This window comes from Bos indicus, chromosome 2 (genome assembly GCF_029378745.1).
Source record: "Bos indicus isolate NIAB-ARS_2022 breed Sahiwal x Tharparkar chromosome 2, NIAB-ARS_B.indTharparkar_mat_pri_1.0, whole genome shotgun sequence".
Taxonomy (NCBI): domain Eukaryota; kingdom Metazoa; phylum Chordata; class Mammalia; order Artiodactyla; family Bovidae; genus Bos; species Bos indicus.
This window is the reverse complement of record NC_091761.1, coordinates 32,800,639-32,821,252: the sequence shown is the minus strand read 5'-3', so window position 1 is coordinate 32,821,252 and position 20,614 is coordinate 32,800,639. Positions and strand designations below refer to the sequence as shown.

General features: G+C 38.8%; 1 long non-coding RNA gene across 2 annotated transcripts in view; it reads right to left on the bottom strand.

Annotated features, from left to right (window-relative positions):
- The window catches only part of LOC139187373 (uncharacterized), a 37,282-nt gene that overhangs the window by 4,139 nt on the left and 12,529 nt on the right, over positions 1-20,614 (bottom strand). The window contains exons 1-2 of one of the 2 annotated variants that reach the window (XR_011570947.1): positions 17,075-17,383; positions 14,724-14,870 (exon numbers count right to left, since the gene is read on the bottom strand). This is a non-coding gene — a long non-coding RNA (uncharacterized lncRNA). Of the gene's footprint in view, positions 1-14,723; positions 14,871-17,074; positions 17,384-20,614 lie in introns of those variants that run through there. The other variant, XR_011570946.1, reaches the window with a different exon arrangement.

Here is a 20,614-nt window from a genome sequence, read left to right as displayed (position 1 = left end):
TTAAAGCAAACAGTCGGAAGAACATGGCTGACAGTTCAGAGATATTAATACAAATATTCTATTTAAAAAGTCAGCTATTATCCTTCACTGATGTTTCTTCACATTGTATTCCATGCTGCACCAAAGATTAATAAGTATCACTTCATTTATTTTCAACATGTTTAAATATTTCACTTCATTGATGAGCTATCACAAACATCAGGTCTTAGTAGGCAACACTGGTAAGTGTAGAGGCACAGAATTGTACAATTAAAATAGAAAGATAATATGTGTGTGTCATACTCACTTATCATAATGAGTATATCAGTGACAATTCTGAAGAGGAGTGATTGTTTCCTAAAACCAGCTCACTCCTACTATATGGACAGGAAAAATTCTTTGGTACTTTGTAGAAAACAGTATGTGCAGAAGTTAAGCTATACTGCAGGGCTAATGTTAATTGGCTTTTAAATGGTAAGGTGGTTTGCAACATACTGTAACACAAAAACTCTCTGCCTTAGTGGAATTTTTACTTCTAATCTTGATGGTTCTAGAACAGAGTCTGTGGCTTCTCCCTTTTTACCCACTCCCCCGCCCCCAACCCCATACACACACACAAATACATACCCTAACATCCCCAATTTCCATAATCTTTTAAAACCAAAGCCATAGGTCAGGTTAGTTCAATACCTGCAGAGAGAACTCTGAATGACATTTAAGTCAACCTTGGAAATAGCCAGTCATCTCTTTGCTTAGAATGAATACCAAGAATGTCAATTTCACTTATTTTTAAGTAACAGTGCAGGCACTGGAAAAAGAAAAGGTTGATGATGTTGTGTTTTTGTTTTTTGCTGCTATTGCTATTTCTTTTTAGGAGTTTTGTTTTGAGTTTTGATTGTGTGGGATTTATTTACAAGCTGCTAAATGGAGGTTAAAGACTCAAAAACATAATACTATTTTTTTTAAATTTTATTTTGTTTTTAAACTTAAGTTTTGCCAAATATCAAAATGAATCCATCACAGGTATACATGTGCTCCCCATCCTAAACCCTCCTCCCTCCTCCCTCCCCATACCATCCCTCTGGGTCGTCCCAGTAATACTATTTTTGAGTTTATAAAATCCTGCTGACCTCTGATAGCATAGAAAATTCCATATACTACAAGGTCAATTTCTTGAACTGTTGACAAATCTATTATTTTATTAATTCCTAATAATTAATTGTTTCCACATACTAGTCTTAGTTATCCAAAAGAACTGTCAATTTGGTCATAGGGCAAAATTTTATTTTTTTATGGGAGAGACAGAGAAGGTAATAACTACAATGTAATGTGATAGAACCTATAATGTATTAATAAAGAGAAATTAAAGGAACTGTGCAGAGGGCTGCCTGACAAGAACTGTGACCCTATATCAACGGATGCAGCCAGCTCGTGTTGATCCCTCAGGGAGGATGCTGAAGCCGTAAGTAGCCAGATTTTTGTCTCCTTCTCTCTCATGCCCTACTTGTGCTTGTCAAGTGGCAGCTCAACCAGAAGCTGGAGAGCAAGAAAGCAATTGTGGCTGTCCAAGTAGGTCCACCTTCCAGAGCACAAAGCAGGTGCTTATGGGAGGAAAGTAGATCTTGAAATATAAAGGAAAGATAGCCAACACAGACATAGGCTTGAGGGTATGAGTTTAGTTTTGCACATGACAAGAGGCATATGTTTATAGGATATTCAGATGGGGATAGAAAGTCAGGGTCTGGAGTTCAGGAGGAAGATTTGTGCTAAACAAATGGATTTAGACCTAATAAACTACAGGTAGTTGAAACCATGAGAGTAGATGTACTAACTAATGAAGGGTAAAAAAATAAGAGCCAAAGGAAGAATCCTGAATAACTCTAACAAGGAAACGGTGCACAAATAATACAAAAGGCCACACTGACTAGGTGAAAAGAGAACCAGGGGATCAAATTATCATGAAGTACTGGGAAGAAATGGTCAAAATGGGTAAATGCAGTGCAGAGTTCAGATAAAATAAGAACTGCAAAATGCTCATGCAATTTAGTAATGAGATCACTGGTAACCTCAGTGAAGACAGTTTCACTGGAGAAGTGAGGATATAAGCCTCTGCAGTAGAAGAAGTCTAGTGTCCTGGCGATCGATAGAAATTAGAGCCCAAACTTAATTGCATCATTGGGAGGTACAATCCCAAGGCAGCAAGACTGAGGGAAAAAAAGGATACGAAGCAGGCAAGAAAGAAAGCAAATACAGAGTGCATTATAAACAGTCTACAGATTTTTGAGAAATCCAGCTGGCCAGCTGCTTGGTGTCTGGATAAGCCATATGGAACCACCCATAGTGTGGGATAATCTAATGGAAGGGGGGAAAAAAAGAGAAATTCATCTTCTGGATCTTCTCCTATCCCACGCTCCGTCTCCTGCTACACAGCCCTTCAGGGCAGTCACTGCCGCTCGGCTCTGCATCTGAGTCTTAAGTTGTAGAAGAAACCAGAGCATTGTGGAGCTAGTCAGCTTAGATCTTGGCACTGGAACAACTGGGACTCTTTCCTATGATCCAGGCCATGCCAGTAGTGCCGAGCTCCCATTCTCAGGGATTCCCGACAGATAGTAGGTGAGGAGGCAACTTAGGATACAGAAGTTATTCACTGAGCAAGCAGCCAAGAACCTAGGAGGCAGCAGGCCCAAACCAATCTGGAGAGGTACAGAAAGTGAGTGGAATACAGGTAGAAAGTGAAATCTGATAGCGCAGACAGCTCCTTCAGGAAAAGTGAGAAGAGTCGGGTAAAAGGTAAAGAGGAGTCCAGCAGAGGAGTTTGACTTAGCAGGAAAAGCACAGAGTATAGCCAGATAGCTTGGGTTTAAATTCTTGCTCAACTTCTCACTATCTGTGTAATCTTTAACAATTCATTTGACTTTTCTCTGCCTCAGGGTCTCTATCCATAAAACACAGAAATAATACCTACTCCATAAGGCTGTTATGTGTTACTTATATAAAAGATTTAGAACTGTGTCCAGCACATACTGGGCATTATTTTAATGTTTGATAAGGATTAAAAGAGGATTCTTTTGTTTCACAGACAATTGAACATATTTTCATGCTGAGGGAAGAAAAGAGAATTTTAAGGGAAACTGAATATACAGGACAGATAAGGAATTACTGATGGAAAAAGCTATCAGAAAGGATAAGATTTCTTAGTTAAGTACAAGAATTAGTGCATAATAGGCACTTACTGACTATATTCTTGCTGAATGATTAGAAATAAGTATTAAATCAAATAAAGTAATTATGTATGGCTTGGGTGTGTGCTTGTTCGGTTGTGTCTGACTCTTTGCAGCCCCATATATAGCCTGCTGAACTCCTCTGCCCGTGGAATTTTCCAGGCAAGAATACTAGAGTTGGGCACCATTTCCTACTCCAGGGATTTTTCCAGACCCAAGAATCAAACCCACTTCTCTTGCATCTCCTGCATTGTCAGGGGGATTCTTTACCGCTAGTGCCACCTGAGAAGCTCATATGTATGGTTTACATAAGCAATATTGTAATATTTACTAGTCTAATTTTTTAAAGAGCCTCTTGATGAGGGTCAAAGAGGAGAGTGAAAAAGCTCGCTTAAAACTAAATATTCAAAACACTAAGATCATGGCATCTTGTCCCATCATTTCATGGCAAAAAGATGGGGAAAAAGTGGAAACATGGACAACTTTATTTTCTTGGGGTCCAAAATCACTGCAGATGGTCAATGCAGCCATGGAATTGAAAGATGCTAGCTCCTTGGAAGAAAAGCTATGACCAACCTAAACAGCATATTAAAAAGCACAGACATCACTTTGCTGACAAAGGTCCATATAGTCAAAACGATGGTTTTTCCAGCAGTCATGTACATATGTGAGAAATTGGACCATAAAGAAGGTTGAATGCCAAAGAATTGATGCTTTTGAATTGTGATGCTGGATTATGAAGACTCTTGAAAGTCCCTTGGACAGCAAGGAGAGCAAACCAGTCAATCCTAAAAGAAATCAACCCTGAATATTTATTGGAAGGACTGAAGTTGAAGTTCCAATACTTTGGCCACCTGATGTGAAGAGCCAACTCATTGGAAAAGACTATGATGCTGGGAAAGATTGAAGGCAGGAGGAGAAGGGGGCGACAGAAGATGAGATGGATGGCATCACGGACTCAATGCACATGAATTTGAGCCAACTCTAGAAGATAGTGAAGGACAGGAAAGCCTGGCGTGCTGCAGTTCATGGGATCATGAAGAGTTAGACGTGACTTAGTGACTGAATAATAGCAATTACTTTTTAAATGTTATATAATAATGGAATTCACTGTACACTTTAAAAGCCTGGAATAAATATTGCTTAGTGAATGAAGAATGAAGCAATGATTAGATGAAAGTTAATATTTACTACTCTGTCTATTCAGTTGCTACCTTTTCCAGCCCAATCTGTACTATAACCTTAAGTCTTAAATTCTTAAATTAATCCAGAGCAAGGGAGGCAGAATATTACGTGAGCTCAGATTCATCAGCCATTAGAACCTGGAATTAATTTTATGGTATGTGATGAGCCTGCATTACATACTAAGCACTCATGTATTTGTCATATTATATACAGCTTTTCTCTAAGGCCGTCACGTTCCCTAGTCTGTGTGCCTAGGCATCGGCCTTAAGTTTACTATTCAGAGCTCCAATTATCTTCCAGAATTAAAGTTCAGGCCTTAACGTCAGCCCACGTACTCGAGTCTTTGGTTGCCTTCCTATCTTTTGTCAGAGTAGGAAAGGCTGGACTCTGTCCCTTGCCTCCATCCAATGGCTTGGTTCCCTCTCCTGATGACTGACAATGCCCAAACACAATGCTTCTCCCAAACTGGCTGCATGGCCATTACCTTAATTTCTTTCCAACTGGATAATGAATGAGTTGAGCCTACACTATCTCAGGTTCACCAGGTTTCTCTGGAAATTGTAATACTAGACTGTTGTTTCCTTTCTCTGGAGCTGCCACTAAAATCAGATCATTTCACCCAGCCCTTGATCTTTGTCGTTTTCTCTCCCAGCTTCCTTTTCCTCCCCACTGGCCTATTTTTGCAGTGGAGATTCCAACAAACCTGATGATCAAGCCTGTTTCAGGTAAAGCAAGTCCATTCAAAGCATGATTTTATGCTTCTCCCAAAGATAATGTGAAAATGACCGTTTGTCGACTCATGTTTGTATGCTTTCTTGTAGAAGTACTGTTTATGATCCTAAAAGGCATGCAATGTAAAATTATATATTAGCTTCAACGGGCTACACTTATCAATTCAATGATAAGTTAAAAAATGGGCAACATTTTTAACACTCCACAATCCCACAACTCTTCCTTTAATACCAAGGTGAACACCAACCAAGTTCTCAAGTTTTTTCTGTGGACAGCCTTCTGATTCCAGAGGCAGTTTAATACACTGGAAAGTACAAGGGCTTTGTAATCAAACAGCCATGAGTTCAAATCCTATCTGTGAAAACTACTTTGTGTCACTTGGGGCAAGTTACTTAGGATCTGAGCCTCACTTTCTTCAGTTGTAAAAAGAGGGTTGATAATAACTGCCACAGAGAGTTGTTTGAAGGATAAATGAGATCACAGATCAAAAGCACTCAATCCAGTGCCTGGCACTCAGGGAAAGGTAATTCCCTCCCTTTTCTTTCCTTTCTCCTGGTAATATGAACTAAAGATCAAACAGACTTCAGTATTACTCACAATCAGTTCTATTCCTGAAGATATCCTACAATTTTTATAAGCCGCCCCAATATCAGAACTATGACTATCAAAGCTTAATTGTCTGTGTTTTTGTCCATGTGTAGATTAAGCAAATTTGACCAATTCCATAAATTGGAAGCATTTTAAAGCATTTTAAAAACAGAAGCTTATCTATTTAATCATTCTACAGCCTCTGGTCATTCTGAGTGAGCAATCAGCCGTATTGTTATGGCACAATTTTGCTGCTGTGAATACAAGGCATATATGTGTAAGGTCCCCTTACAACTGTGGGGTTTTACATTCCCTTTCCCCAGAATTGGGTCTGTTTAATCGCTTCAACCAAAAACCTAAAACTTGAAAATTTTTTCTTGAATGCATCGAATGGTCAGGACCTTTTTCAATTAACAGGAAAAAATCACATGCATTTCTTTACATGATCACTGAACAAATGGATGTGTCTGGTAGCTTCAAAACAGTGCATGAATCGATCCTCTTTGTGCATCAGGACAAACTTCGTATCACTGCAGTTCTAGGCCTCAGGTATCTCTATTAAATTCTATGTCATCATCCAAGCCACCAAATTCATGACTCATACTTCCTAAATTTTATATTTGCTTCAACTCCTATGGAAACTTGCTCCCCAGATTCTTTGAGATGCCACTTATTGATAAACGTAGTCTACATTCCCTCCTCTTGGACTCTATAAATATTTGATCCATGGAGCCTGGTGTAAATGTCACCAGCAGGTTTCATTTTCCAATTTTCTTGGGACACTTGTTCTTGACACCCACCCAACATGCTGTGGGGAAGCCCAGGTGTCTCATGGAGAGGTCAACAGGCAGAGGAACCAAAAGCCAGAATCAGCTTGGCAGCCATGTTAACAAACCATCTTAGAAGCAGGTCCCTAACCTCTTTCAAGCTTCCCTAGTTGTCCCTGCTGAGCCTTGCCAAAATTTTAGATTCAAAGGCACAACAAATGATTACTATTCTTTTCGACACTAACTTTTGAAGTGGTCTGTTGTACCAAAATAGATACCTGGAACAATCCCCAGAGGTTAGACTCTCCACAGAGAGGAGCTCAGATAATATTGGGAATGTAATCAATGGGCTATAATCATTTATCTTTAAAAGGGTAATGGCCCTCGGCTTTCTACAGAGTTTCTACCTCTGCACTTCTTCCCTCTGCCGTTACCTCTCCGATTTCCTCTACTGTCTCTCCCTTTCAATCTTACATTCCTGGTCTCATCATAGCTCTTCATATATACAAAACAGGCACCCAAATCAAGAACTTTGTATTACTGTCCCTCTAAACCCTCTTTGCTCAGATACCCTCTCAGATAATCTACAAATCTCAGCTCAAATGTCACTATCTCAGTGAGAACTACGGTATTTAAACTTCATATTCACTTTTACCAGATGACTCATTATCTCTTCTATTCTGCTATAATTCTTTTTTCATAACATTCATTAACTTACCTATTATTTATTTCTCCATCAGTAAAATGTAAGTTGAATAAGGACAACGATTTTTGAGGGGTTTTTTCCCCTTTTTGTTCACCAATGTATTCCCAACAACATGGGAATATTGTATTTGGTGTTCAATAAATATTTAATGATTGAATACAGAGATCAGCTATTGCTATTCAGCTTCCCAGGTGGCTCAGAGGTAAAGAATCTGCCTGCCAATGCAGTAGACACAAGAGAATGGGTTCTATTCCTGGATCAGGAAGATCCACTGGAGGAGGAAATGGCAACCTGCTCCAGTATTCTTATCTGGGAAATTCCATGGCCAGAGGAGCCTGGCAGCTACTATCCATGGGGTCACAAAGAGTCAGACACAGTTAAGCGACTGAGCACATATGAACTCAGAGTAACTACTTAATATTCTCCTTACTTCAAGTCGAGTGCCCCCCAAATGAAGCAGCTACTCCTACCCATGAGTCTTCTTCTATGGCCCCCTTTGAAGGTCTTAAACTATCATTGTTTACCTCTCAACTATAGGGAGGCAGAAGGACAGTGATCACATACAAACTTTATTGGATGATTTTCTATTCTCTTCACAGGGTTTGAAGTCCTCCGACACAAGCTAAGCCACTCTATTCTGTTTATCTACACTGGCTCAGTCAGGATGCTACTGTTATTCTGCACCACAGCTGTCCAAAGACCGAAACATAAAGCAGGAAAACTGGTATTTGGCACCATCTCAGCATCCTTTGAGCTTCCCGGGTGGCACTAGTGGTAAAGAACCTGCCTACCAATGCAGGAGACTTAGGAGACGGGAGTTTGATCCATACGTCAGGAATATCCCCTAGAGGAAGGCATGCCAACCCACTCCAGTATTCTTGCCTAGAGAACCCCATGGACAGAGGAGCCTGGTGGGCTACAGTCCAGGGGTCACAAAGAGTCAGATAGGACTGAAGCAACCTAGCACGTCAGCATCTTTACACTTGCTCTCTCATATGTGGAAACTAGGCTTTTCTTAGAGAGCACAGTCTAGATTCTCTGCCTCATAAAATAAATTTTAGTTTTTATCTTCTTCCCACCTATATCGGTCTCCTCTAAGATGTTAATGACTGATTGCAAGTTAATGTGTTAGCTACTAGAGGAAAATCTAAATTTTAACTGGGGATTTCTAAAAGAGTAATGATTTAAAAAAAAAAAAAAAGAACAAATAAATTTTAATAGGAAATTTCACACAATGCAGTTGGAATGATACTTGCAAGCAGGGTTCTTTCTAGTAGCCTTCAAAAAAGAAAAAAATCAGGCCATGTAGCAACTGTCATCCCCCTTTCCCTTTATACAACAGCTTACCTAGCAGTCAACGGGCACTGTGTATCTAGACATACAGATACATCCTTCTGCCTAAGGAACCCCTCAGGAGCTTAGGGGTTTTGAGGCTGAGTGGGCTCCTGAGACCCTTCTGGAAGTCACACTACTCGGGCTATTAAGGTGACCCTCGATGTACTAGAATATACTGCTCACTCAAAAAGGAAGACTTGCAGGGTTTGTAAGAACCTCTAGGATCCACAAAATAATAGATTTGCATGCAGTACCCATTTCAACTAAATCCTTTCATAGTTCATAGGAGAATTTCACATGCTGAAAATCACTTACTCAGCCTAAGAGTTTAATTATTCATTTGGTTCTGAGCTGCACCAGGAATGCAGCAAAGGCTCAACTAAGACAGACTCTGAGCAAGGAAAGAGCCCACATCAGTGTTTCTAGGTCTTTTCATAAGAACAGATGCCAGCAAAGGACCTGAAGCATTCATGGTGTGGGGCCCATGTGAAAGGCTGAAGATCTTGCTAGTATTTTATCATGAATAGCTGTTGTCCATGAACTCAAATTCTTGAAATAGAAGGGAAGAGAGGCAGAACTTTTTATGAAGCTAAGACACTACGCCAAGGACATGTGACTAACTCTATCACATGTCTTCTCTGGCTTCTCTTGACTTTTTGAAGGGCTGTGTTCACTTCTTTGGGTCTGATTCAGGCTGCCAAATAGTAATGCTTTGCAATCCTTAGCTGAGTAGCAGTTGACAGATGTCACAGAATCAGCTCAAAATTACATGATGAAAAAAATTATGTATTATGATGTTAGTTATTAATAGAAGCAGTAGATTAATAACTAACATTGTCTCTAAAACAAAACCTGTTCTTTCTAAAAATTGATCCAAGCTCTAATGTCCACATCTCATTTTTTAAAATGAGATCAAAGTAGATATTGGGAGACTTTTAGGTGCCAGACTATATACTTTAACCTTCCTAACACAAATAAAGGAGCCCCATTTTACAGATGAGGAAACTGGCCAAATTATGTGCCTGCTAGTAAATGGGAGAACAAGAATCTAAGTCTGTCTCCTCTGGCCAGTGTTTACCACTGCACCAAGGTGTAATAAATTATTAGTCACTCAGTTGTGTCCGGCTCTTTGAGACCCCGTGGACTGTAGCTCACCAAACTCCTCTGTTCGTGGAATTCTCGAGGTAAGAATACTGGAGTGGGTTGCCATTTCCTTCTCCAGGATATCTTCCTGACCCAGATCTCCTGCATTGCAAGTAGATTCTTTACTGTCTGAGCCATCAGGGAAGCCCAGGGTATAATATTACACCATCTTTATTTCTAAGCCCATGGAAGTTTAGAAGTTAAATACTAGCAGATATTTACCCTCAACAACTAAGTCAAACATGTCTGTCATTGTTGTTCAGTCGCTAAGTTGTGTCTGACTCTTTGCAACCCCATGGATGCCAGGCTTCCCTGTCCTTCACTATCTCCAAGTTTAACTCTTCCTATATATCCAAGCATGTAACCCCCCTTACCAAAGAACACTCAAAACTTCAGCCTGTCTAGATGTCCATCGGCAGTTCAAAGGCCTGCTACCTAAAAAGGATTTTGATAGTTTCCTGGAGTTGTAAGACCCAGTTCCTGATATCTGCTCCCTCATCTTAACTCTTGTATCCAAAGTCATTTCTGCATTAACCTTAGCAAGGTGCCTTGAGTCTGGAAGGGTCATTCTATCAGGGTTCTTTAATCCAGTGGGACATATAACAGATATATCCCTTTAAATACAACCTGCATGCTGATGAGTCACATTTATACTTCACTTCAGCCTGTTCTGAGTTCCAGAATTATAGTCTTCACTACCTCCGCACTATCTCCATTTGGACATGCACTAGGCATCTCAACACAGTATGGCCAATAAAGAACTCCTGATTCCATACAAGGTCTCCAGCTAAGTACCTGCCATTTTGATGTCTCTCTTTTCCTACCATCCTGTATCCAATCCATCAATATGTCCTATTGTCACCTACCATTTCTTACCAATGCAGCTGCTAAAACTAAATTCCAAGCCAATATCATCAATAGCCTGAATTAATTCTTAATGGGTCCCCATACCTTGTACCCTACAATTCACTTCCTCCACAGCACTTTCTAAATTATAAATTATATTAGTCTTATGCTTAGATACCTCTCATGAATTCCCATCATGTTTACAATACAACAAAAACATGACACTGTCTATGAGGTCATGATGATCTTGGTCCCACTCACTTCTCCAATCCTATCTCCCTATACTTTCCAAGTCCTTCTGCTCTCTTGAGAAGTCCAAAAGTGTTCTTCTCTCAGTGCCTTTTTACTTGCTATTCCCCTACTCAAAGGAACTGCCCTCCTTAAAGAGACCTTCTCTGCTACCTCAGGGAAAGCACCCCTTCACTTCTGTCATTCTCCATCACTTTACACCATTTTATCTGATTGGAGGCACTTTCAGCAAACAGACTTGGCTTCATTATTCATTGATGTGTTTATTATCTCCTCTGTTAGAATATATTAATATGTTCCTTTAAAACAGGGGCATGAATATTGTTCTCTGCTGAATTTTCTGTGCCTAGATCAGTGTCTGACACACAGAAGGCACTCAGCAGGTAACTGTTTATTGACTCTTGGACAGACGATTCCAGAAAAAGAGGTATCAGACTCTAGAGAAACACTGACAGAAGGAACACCGAGACGAGAGACTGCTACTTGCCTTGACTTCCAGTAAAGAATGTATACTTCGTATTCCTCTGGTATCAAAGGTCAGGATTCTTTCTCACAACTAGCACAGATTGAGTAAAAGTCAGTGACTGCTCTATTTTCCTAAGTAATAGTTTCTAAGAAGTATCAGCCCCTGAGAATCAATTTATTGAGTTTTGCCTCTAGATCTTGATAGAATTAGGCCTGTGTCACCATTTCATGGGAGAGAAGTCCTCTCAGAAAAAGTAGTCTTATTTATGGAGCCATTCCCAGTCCCACCACAGGTCTCCAAACAGTTCCTCAGATTGCAGCCTGGGTCAGCAACCACTGTTCCTGAATGCCATGTGAATTCTCTGACTCTTGAAACTTGGGAATGAGATATCAGAGATGACCCTAAACAACCCACTAAAATATGAAGTGATCCTTAGGTTTTTCAAGGTCTCTCCTGTAGGCAGCTACCAACACTGCAGGACACAGCTCCTGAAGACACTCACCTCCCCAGCATCTCTGCTAGATGTTCCACACCAGCCTGTGAGGATCCCGGAGCAGCACAGTAAGCTTGGTAGCTTCCCTGCTGAGGGCCAGGCAAGTGGTATGAAACCTACAACTGAAGAAACGATTCCACTTCTGCAGATTAGAAGCAGTGGAGTTCTATCTCTAATTTTCTTTCATCCATTATTCTGTTAATTAAATGATTTATAGTTTTCAGTGGAAAGCAGAACAGGACTGTTGGATAAGCAATCAGGTATCTGACACCTATGTGATCTTGGTCAAGTCACCCAGCCCCCTCATACTTCAGTTCTGTCACCAGCTCTGTTTCTTGTTTATAGTGACAGTAAATGCCCTTGCTTTGTCAGAGAGATGGGCCTCCTGTGCTCCATAAGTATTCATTTGATGGTGATTATCACCTCCCAGTCATGGTTTCTCTGTTACTATGAAGTTGTTAATATTTGCTACCAGATGGTATTTTCAAAATAACTTGGATAGAAACTGCTATTGAAATGCTAATGATTACCTAGCTTATTCCAGAGGACCAATTCATAATTCAGGGTAAAATCAGAAGATAGCTGAAGTACCCTGGGGAAGGTGAAGAACAAAAATCTCATGGCCTAATATATAAGGGACTGAGCAGCTTAACTGTTACCATTTATATACTAGAAAGCACAATGACAACAATATGTTTTTCTTTTTTTTTTTTTTTTGCCATGCCACACAGCTCGTGGCATTTAAGTTCCCCAACCAGGGGTCCAACTCAGGTCCTCAGGAGTGAGAGTTCAGAGCCCTAACCACTGGAACATCAGGGAATTTCCCAACAATACGTATTTTTTAAACTACCAGTTTCTGATTATTAATTTTAAAAGTGAATATTTCTGTGGGAAAAACCACTATGAATGAAAACATAAACCACTGCCAGTTTGGTCCTCAGAGCAGAGCATCAGCACCCTCTGAGAGATCTGGGGCCACCAGCCCAGACCTTCTTAATCAAAATTATCTAGGTTGGCTCAGTGATTTTAACTCTGAGTTCTCCAGATGATTCTTACACACACTAAAATTCAAGAAGCACTGTTAGTGCACCAGCATCACGTATAATAGCACAGGGATCTCAAACTCAAATGCTTACAGAGGCAAAGCCAGTAATAAATAGTGACTCAGCCTGGTTTGAACTAACTGGAAAGCGCAGGTCCCATTTAAAGGAAACAGCTACCATGCAGCTTTGGCTGATGCTGTTATCTGGAAATGTGAGTCCATCAGCGTCAAATTTCCTAATATTTCAAAGGAGGCCACACATCTAAAATTTCAAGTAAAAACTGTATCCTAAAATGCTATCAAATAATGAAAAATTTTAACCAATACTCAGGTAGAACAAAAGTTCTGGTCTGAGTATGTATAGGATATTTGAGGAATAGCCTAGAAGTCTGCCGGTAATTCACATGAGACAAACAGGAGATGAAGCAGGGAGAAGAAGAAGAAGAGAGAGAGAAAGAAGATTAGAAGCTATAGAGCCTTGAAAGTAAGAAAGGATTCAGATTTTTCTCTGATGCAATGAGAAGCACTGGAGAGCTATGAACAGATAAATGGTATAATATAATTTGTATTTATAAAGATTACTCTTATTACTGTTTTTCAGTGGCGAGGCCAGGACCAGCACTAAATCTCCAGCATCTCATTGCAAGAAAACCTATAGTTGTATTCATGAAAAATGCAATCATTTGATGTTATACACCTCGGCATTAGGTCTGGACAGAAACTATTAATATTAATATAGTGGATTCCTGGAAACTGTCTCTCTAGTTTGTCATGAGCACCTCCAATGATGCCCTGAAATGTTCAAGGTGGCCAATTCTATTTTCAGACTCCTCCAATCCTTGGGACTAAACCCGAGTCTCCTTTTCCTTTGCTTGCCATGTGGCCAGTGTTGCTCTAGAATTCAGATCTAGGAAAAGTCAAATCTATGTTCCACACGATAATGCTCCATTTTTTCCTCAGGTTCATTCAACTTTTCCAATTTAATATGGTTTTATGTTTCCTCTTAAAGTTCCTTTTAAAGGGAATGCCAAAATTTAAGGATAAATGCCCTGTCAAGTCGGGTCATCACAGAATGAACCAGAATATAGTCAAGATATTGTGGTCTGGTCTTATTATGCTATTTACTCCTATCATGCCTGTTGTTGAGCTTCCCTTGTGGTTCAGCTGGTAAAGAATCTGCCTGCAATGTGGGAGACCTGGATTAGATCCCTGGGTTGGGAAGATCCCCTGGAGAAAGGAAAGGCTACCCACTCCAGTATTCTGGCCTAGAGAATTGGCAAAGAGTCAGACACGACTGAGCAACTTTCACTTTCACTTCATGCCTGTTGTTAAATTAATTTCTTAAGTACTTTTTATTTCAACATCCAGAAATTGTACAGTAGGTTTTTTGATGCAAGTGTAGGATTCTACATTAATTCCAGTTACATTTAATTTATTAGAGCAATGTTGCCAGCCATAAATTCATTTTGATGTGACTGCTGCCCAAAATATTTGTATTCTTCCTAGTTTTGCAATATCTACAATTGTGATAAGCATACCATTTGTGTCTTGTAGTCATTCTTATAGTGTTGAATAAGACAAAGGTCATTGACAGGTTTGGGAAATCCTTTAACCTCATTAAGTCACACTACTGTCCTGTAGCCACAACAGACATTAATTATTTACTGTAGCAATCTTCTTTACAGAACTTGGGCCTGGTTTTAAAGTCCTAAACACAGCACTCTTAGTAGCCACTAATCAATGATATTTAGCACTTGACATGGCAATAATTTGACATCCCGAGCTCAGAACAAAGCACAGTGACATGCTTCAGATTCACGCCCATCATGTTTGCTATGGCATGCTATTAAACTTGCTTTGCATTGCCCACTAAGTCTTCTCTTGTCAAGTTCAAAAGTACTAAAAACTAATCATTTTTAAAGTTTCACAAAACATGTTTTGTCTGCTGAAATGTTTTAAATGGAGACTCACCAAACTTCACCAGGTGCCACTTCCTCAGGCTGTCTCCCTCTCCGGTCCGTCCTCTCCATCACCAGCAATTATCTGCTTTCACTCATCATCCATTCCATTCAATAAACACATTTTGTGTGTGAGCTCTATTTTCAGGGGATTCACAACCTAGAAGGACAGACACACATAAACTTCATTACAATGGAGCATGGAATAAGGGATGATTTTCTTTCACTCTTGATAACCAGACCATCTAATCAGGCACAAAGGAGGTAAGAGTTCACAAAGAGCTTCTTGGAGACACAGTTTGTGTGTGGATGGGTGTGCAAGTGTGCATGCGCATGCTCAGTTGTATCAGACTCTTTGCAATCCCATGGACTGAAGCCTGCCAGGCTCCTCTGTTCATGGAATTTTCCAGGCAAGAATACTGGAGTGGGTTGCCATTTCCTTCTCCTGGGGATCTTCCTGACCCAGGGATCTAACCTGCATCTCTTGCATCTCCTGAATTGGTAGGTGGGTTCTTTATTAGCTGAGCCACAAGGGGAGCCTTATGAGTGGAGATAAATTCAGTGGGTGTAGGAAAACTGAGAACGGCATAAAGGAAAAATAGGGTAAGAAAACAGTATGGACGGGTAATACTGCCTGAAAAAGTACTAAGGGATAAATGTTGGTAGGCCTGGGTCAGAAATGGAAAGTCTGCATGAATCTCTTGAACTATTACCATTCAGCAGCTGAAAGAATGTAAGCAAGGAATGACACAATCAGGTCTGAATTTCAGATGAATCACTGAAAGCAATGTTGTAAATATAACAAATGAGGCAAGACTAAAAACAGTAACTTAAAGATCATTTCAGTAGTCCAGGGAAAAGATGAGCGTCTGAATCAAGACAGTGGGGGTACACTTTAAAAAAAAAAAAGAGAGAAAGATTAGAGAAAAATATAGAAGTATATATAATGTAATAAAACTTGCTGAGTGATTTGATATAGAGAAGCAAACACAGAAGCATTAAGCATAGCTGTTTCTGTATGAACAACTTGGATAAAAGGCATGGTCACCAACTGAGAAAGAGAACAAGGAAAGAAGTTAGGAACAAATTGGACCATGCTTAATTTAAGATGTGTGGGGACATCCCAAGTGGGCATGTCTTGCAAATAGACTGTTTTTTTTTTTTTTTTCTTTTTCTTTTTTTAATTGAAGGATATTTGCTTTACAGAATTTTGTGGTTTTCTGTCATATATCAACAAGAATCAGCCATAGGTACACCCATGTCCCCTCCCTCATGAACCTCCCTTGCATCCCCTCCCTAGCCCACCCTTCAACTTTTTAGTCTCCTTAGAGTGAAGGAGAGATCAGAACTAGAGATTATTTGGTTAGTTCTTCCCAATGGAATTTAGGATAATGTCAGACCTAGTTTATCATGCCAAGTCTTCTCTTAACACTGCATACCTCCATTTACAGATACTAGGCTCCTAATCATGTCAGTATGTTTTATTCCACAGCCTTGCATCTTTCTGCAATGTTAGAACTGCTTTTCCCTTTGAACTCCTATACACAAGCATATCATACATACAGGGTGAGGTAATGGTCCAAGTTCATTTTACATATGGCTATTAAATTTCCCTAGAACCATGTCTTGAATAAAACTTAATTTTCCTATTAAATTGTATTGTCAACACTATAGACAATCAATTGACCATAAACAAAAAGCTTTATCTCTGACCTTTCAATTCTGTTTCATTGTCTCATTGATCTCATAGCAAGATGATATTTCCTCGATACTATAATTTAGAATAAAGTTAGAAATTAGATGGAAAAGGAAATGGCAACCCACTCCAATATTCTTGCCCAGAGAATCCCGTGGACAGAGGAGCCTGGTGGGCTGCTGTCCATAGGGTTGCACAGAGTCAGACACTACTGAAGCAACTTAGCATGCATGCATTGGAGAAGAACATGGCAACCCACTCCAGTATTCTTGCCTGGAGAACCCAAGGGACAGAGGAGCCTGGTGGGCTACCATCTCTGGGATCACACAGATTTGGACACAACTGAAGTGACTTAGCAGCAGCAGCAGAAATTAGATAACATACAAGGCTTCCAACTTGTCTTTCTCAAAATTGTTTTGGCTATCCTAGGTCCTCTGAATTTCCACATAAATTTCAGAATCAGCTTGTCAGCTTCTAAAAATGACAAATCTGTTCAATTTGTCTAATGCTTGGGTTGGTGAATATAGTCCCTCTTTATTTTCTGATTTAGTTAGAGTCTTTTTTTTGCTTTGTCAGTCCCAGTTCAGTTGCTCAGTTGTGTCCAACTCTTTGGGACCCCATGGACTGCAACACGCCAGGCTCTCTGTCGATCAACTCCCAGAGCTTACCTAAACTCATGTCTATCGATTCAGTGATGCCATCCAACCATCTCATCCTCTGTCATCCCCTTCTCATCCTGCCTTCAATCTTTCCCAGCATCAGGGTCTTTTCAAATGAGTCAGTTCTTCGTATCAGATGACCAAAGTATCGGAGTTTCAGCTTCAGCATCAGTCCTTCCAATGAACATTCGGGACTGATTTCCTTTAGGATGGACTGGTTGGATCTCCTTGCTGTCCAAGGGACTCTCAAGAGTCTTCTCCAACACCACAGTTCAAAAGCATCAGTTCTTCGGTGCTCAGCTTTCTTTATAGTCCAACTCTCACATCCATACATGACCACTGGAAAAACCATAGCTTTGACTAGATGAACCTTTGTTGTCAGTCTACCTAAAGGTATATCAACTTTGCTGAACTTTTCAAATAACCAACTTGTTTTTTTTGGACCACACCACACTGCATAACAGATTTCATTTTCCTGCCAGGGATTGAACCTGTGCCCCCTGCAGGGGCAGCCTGAAGTCTTAACTACCCAAAGAATCAACTTTTAATTTCACTCATTTTCTCTATAAAATAATAGATAATAAAAAAATATTATTGATTTTCACTCTGATCTTTATTATATTTTTCCTAATAATTACCTTCTGTTCATTTTACCCTCCTTTTCTGTCTCCTAAGGTGGAAGTTTAGGTTATTGATTTGAGGCCTTTGTTAACAATATAGACATTTAAAACTATAATTTTTCTCTAGGCACTGTTTTACCTGTTTCCTACACTGTGATATGCTGTTTCTATTTTTATTCAACATGTTTTCTAAATTTTCTTCTGATTTCTTCTTTGGCCTATAGGTTATTTAGAACTGTGTCACTTACTTTGCAAATACTTGGAATTTTCCTAAAAATTATTTTTCTTGATGACTTCTTAAATTTAATTCCATTATGGTCATATAACATACTTTGAATGAAGTCTATCTTTTAAAATATACTGAAAAAGATTTTTGTGGTCGAGTATATGGTCTATCCTGGAAAAAAAATCCTGTGTGCCCTTGGAAATATGTATTCTGCTATATTTAAAGATATGTTCAAAATTTATCAGGTCAGTTAAGTATATAGAAGTGTTCATGACTTCTATATCCTTGCTAAGTTCAAAGTTTTCTATATCCTTGCTGATAACCTGTCTAGTTGTTCTACAGTTTTTTAGAGTAGCTGGGGAATTAAACACCAGGTTGAAATTTCCAACCATAATTTGTTAATTGTTTTATTTTTTCTTCAATTTTGTCAGATTTGGCTTAATGTATTTTGGGCTTCTGTTGATAGGTGTGTTTATAGTTATAATGGTTATTTGTATGTTTCTGATATTGGCCCTCTTATTACCATGAAATGTCCTTCTCATATTTCTTCACTTAAATTCTATTTTTGTTTGATGTTAATATAGCTACTCCATCTGTTATGATTACTGTTTGTATAATATATCTTTTCCCATATCTTACTATCAACATATTTATATCTCTGTAACTTGAGTCTCTTATACAGCATATAGTTGATTCTTGCATTATTATTTAGTCTGACAATCTCATACTCTGATTGGAATGTTTAATCTGTTACTATTTAATTACTGATATAGTAGGATTTATATTTGTCACTTCACTATTAGTTTTTTAATAATGCAATGACTTCATTCTTTTCTGCTTCCTTGTGTTAAATATACTATTATGATTTTAATTCCTCTACTAAATTTTTAATGATATTTTCTCAGTGTTGCTCTAGGAATTGCAACATGCATCTTAATTTATCAAAATCTATTTTAACATTGGCTTAATTCTAGTAAAATATAGCAACATGTTCCTGTATGGTTCCATTTCTGCCTACCTTTTTATGTGCTATTTTTATCACATGTAGATATGTTACAAACCAACAGAGTGTTATAAGTATTGTTTCAAAAACCATATATTTTTAGATAAAACAAGAAGAGAAAAAATATATTGCTTTTTTTAAAAACATTTACATGTATACTTTCCAGCACTATTTATTTTTTCATGTAGATACAAGTTACTCTCTGGTTTTATAATTCTCTTCACCTGAAGAAATTCCTTAAAGAATTCACCAGCCAATGTAGGAGACATGAGTTTGATCCCTGGGTTGGAAAGGTCTCCTGGATGAGGAAATGGCAACGCACTCCAGTATTCTTGCCAGAGAATCCCATGGACAGAGGAGCCTGGCGGGCTACAGTCCATGGGACTACAAACAGCTGGACACAACCTGGTGACTGAGTAACAACAGTAAATCTCTAAGGCAGGCCTACTGGCAACAAACTCATTTTTCCTTTCAACACCTTAGACCTGTCACTACACCACCTTTTTGCTTCCAGTTGTTTAGATGAGAAATCAGCCATTATCTGACCATGTTCTCTTACAGGCTTTCAAGATTTTCTCTTTGGCATTGGGTTTCAATACTTGACAGGTCATGAATCTCTTTGTCTTTATCTCATTTGGAATCCACTGGGATTCTTGATCCTGTATGTGGTTAAACAACAAATTTGAGAAGATATTTGACCATTATTCTTCAGATAGGTTTCCTATATTTCTTTTTCCTCTCTTATGGGAGGTGGGACTCAGTTATGCATATGTTGGCATATTTGATGTTATCCTACAGATCTCTAAGGTGCTAATCATTTTTCTTTATCCTTTTTCTATATTTTAACTGGATTATTTATACTGATCTATCCATCATCTACTGATCTATCTTCAAGTTCTCTGGTTCTTTCTTCTGCCATCTTATATCTGCTATTGATTTTATCTAGTCGATTTTCCCCTTCCATTACTGTACTTTTCAACTTTAGAACTTGTTTATGTTTTTTTCTATTTCTGTATTAAGATTTCCTATATTATGAATCTTTCTCATATTATCCTTCAATTACTTAAACATGATTTCCTTTAATTATTTGAAATATTTACAATTGTTGCTTTGAAATCTTTGTTAAAGATCTAGGTCCTCAGAGACAGTCTATTGACTTTTTGTTGTTATTGTCCCTCAATGTGGGTCACACTTTTCTCTGCATGGTTCTTTATTTATTTATGTTTATTAAAAGGTAGATATGTTAGATTACATATTGTAGCAACCCTGGATGATATATTTCCCCTGAGAACTATTGTTCTGAATATTTTTTTTTCATTTTTGTATGTTTATTTTAGTATCTAGTCAGGAATTAATCTGTGGGAGCTGTTTCCCTCATAGTGTGTGGCTACCAATGTCTTTGTTCAGTATATTTTATACTAATCTTAATTTTTAAACCTGAAGTCCAGTGGGTCACCCCATGTATATCTGTGTAGTAGTCATCCAATGACTAGACAGAGGTGTTCAAACTCCTCAGATCAATACAGCTTTCCCCTTGTGTGTTGGTAAAGGGTCAAGTTGAGCTAGTTTTCAGGTAAAGGAACCAGGTGTTTGACTTATCTCTGGGTCACATTTACATTCTATATCCTCAGTCTAGAAACTCAGTCTTTTTTCTGTTGCTCAATTCTAGTTTTCCTGTTTCAAATTCTGCTACATATTAA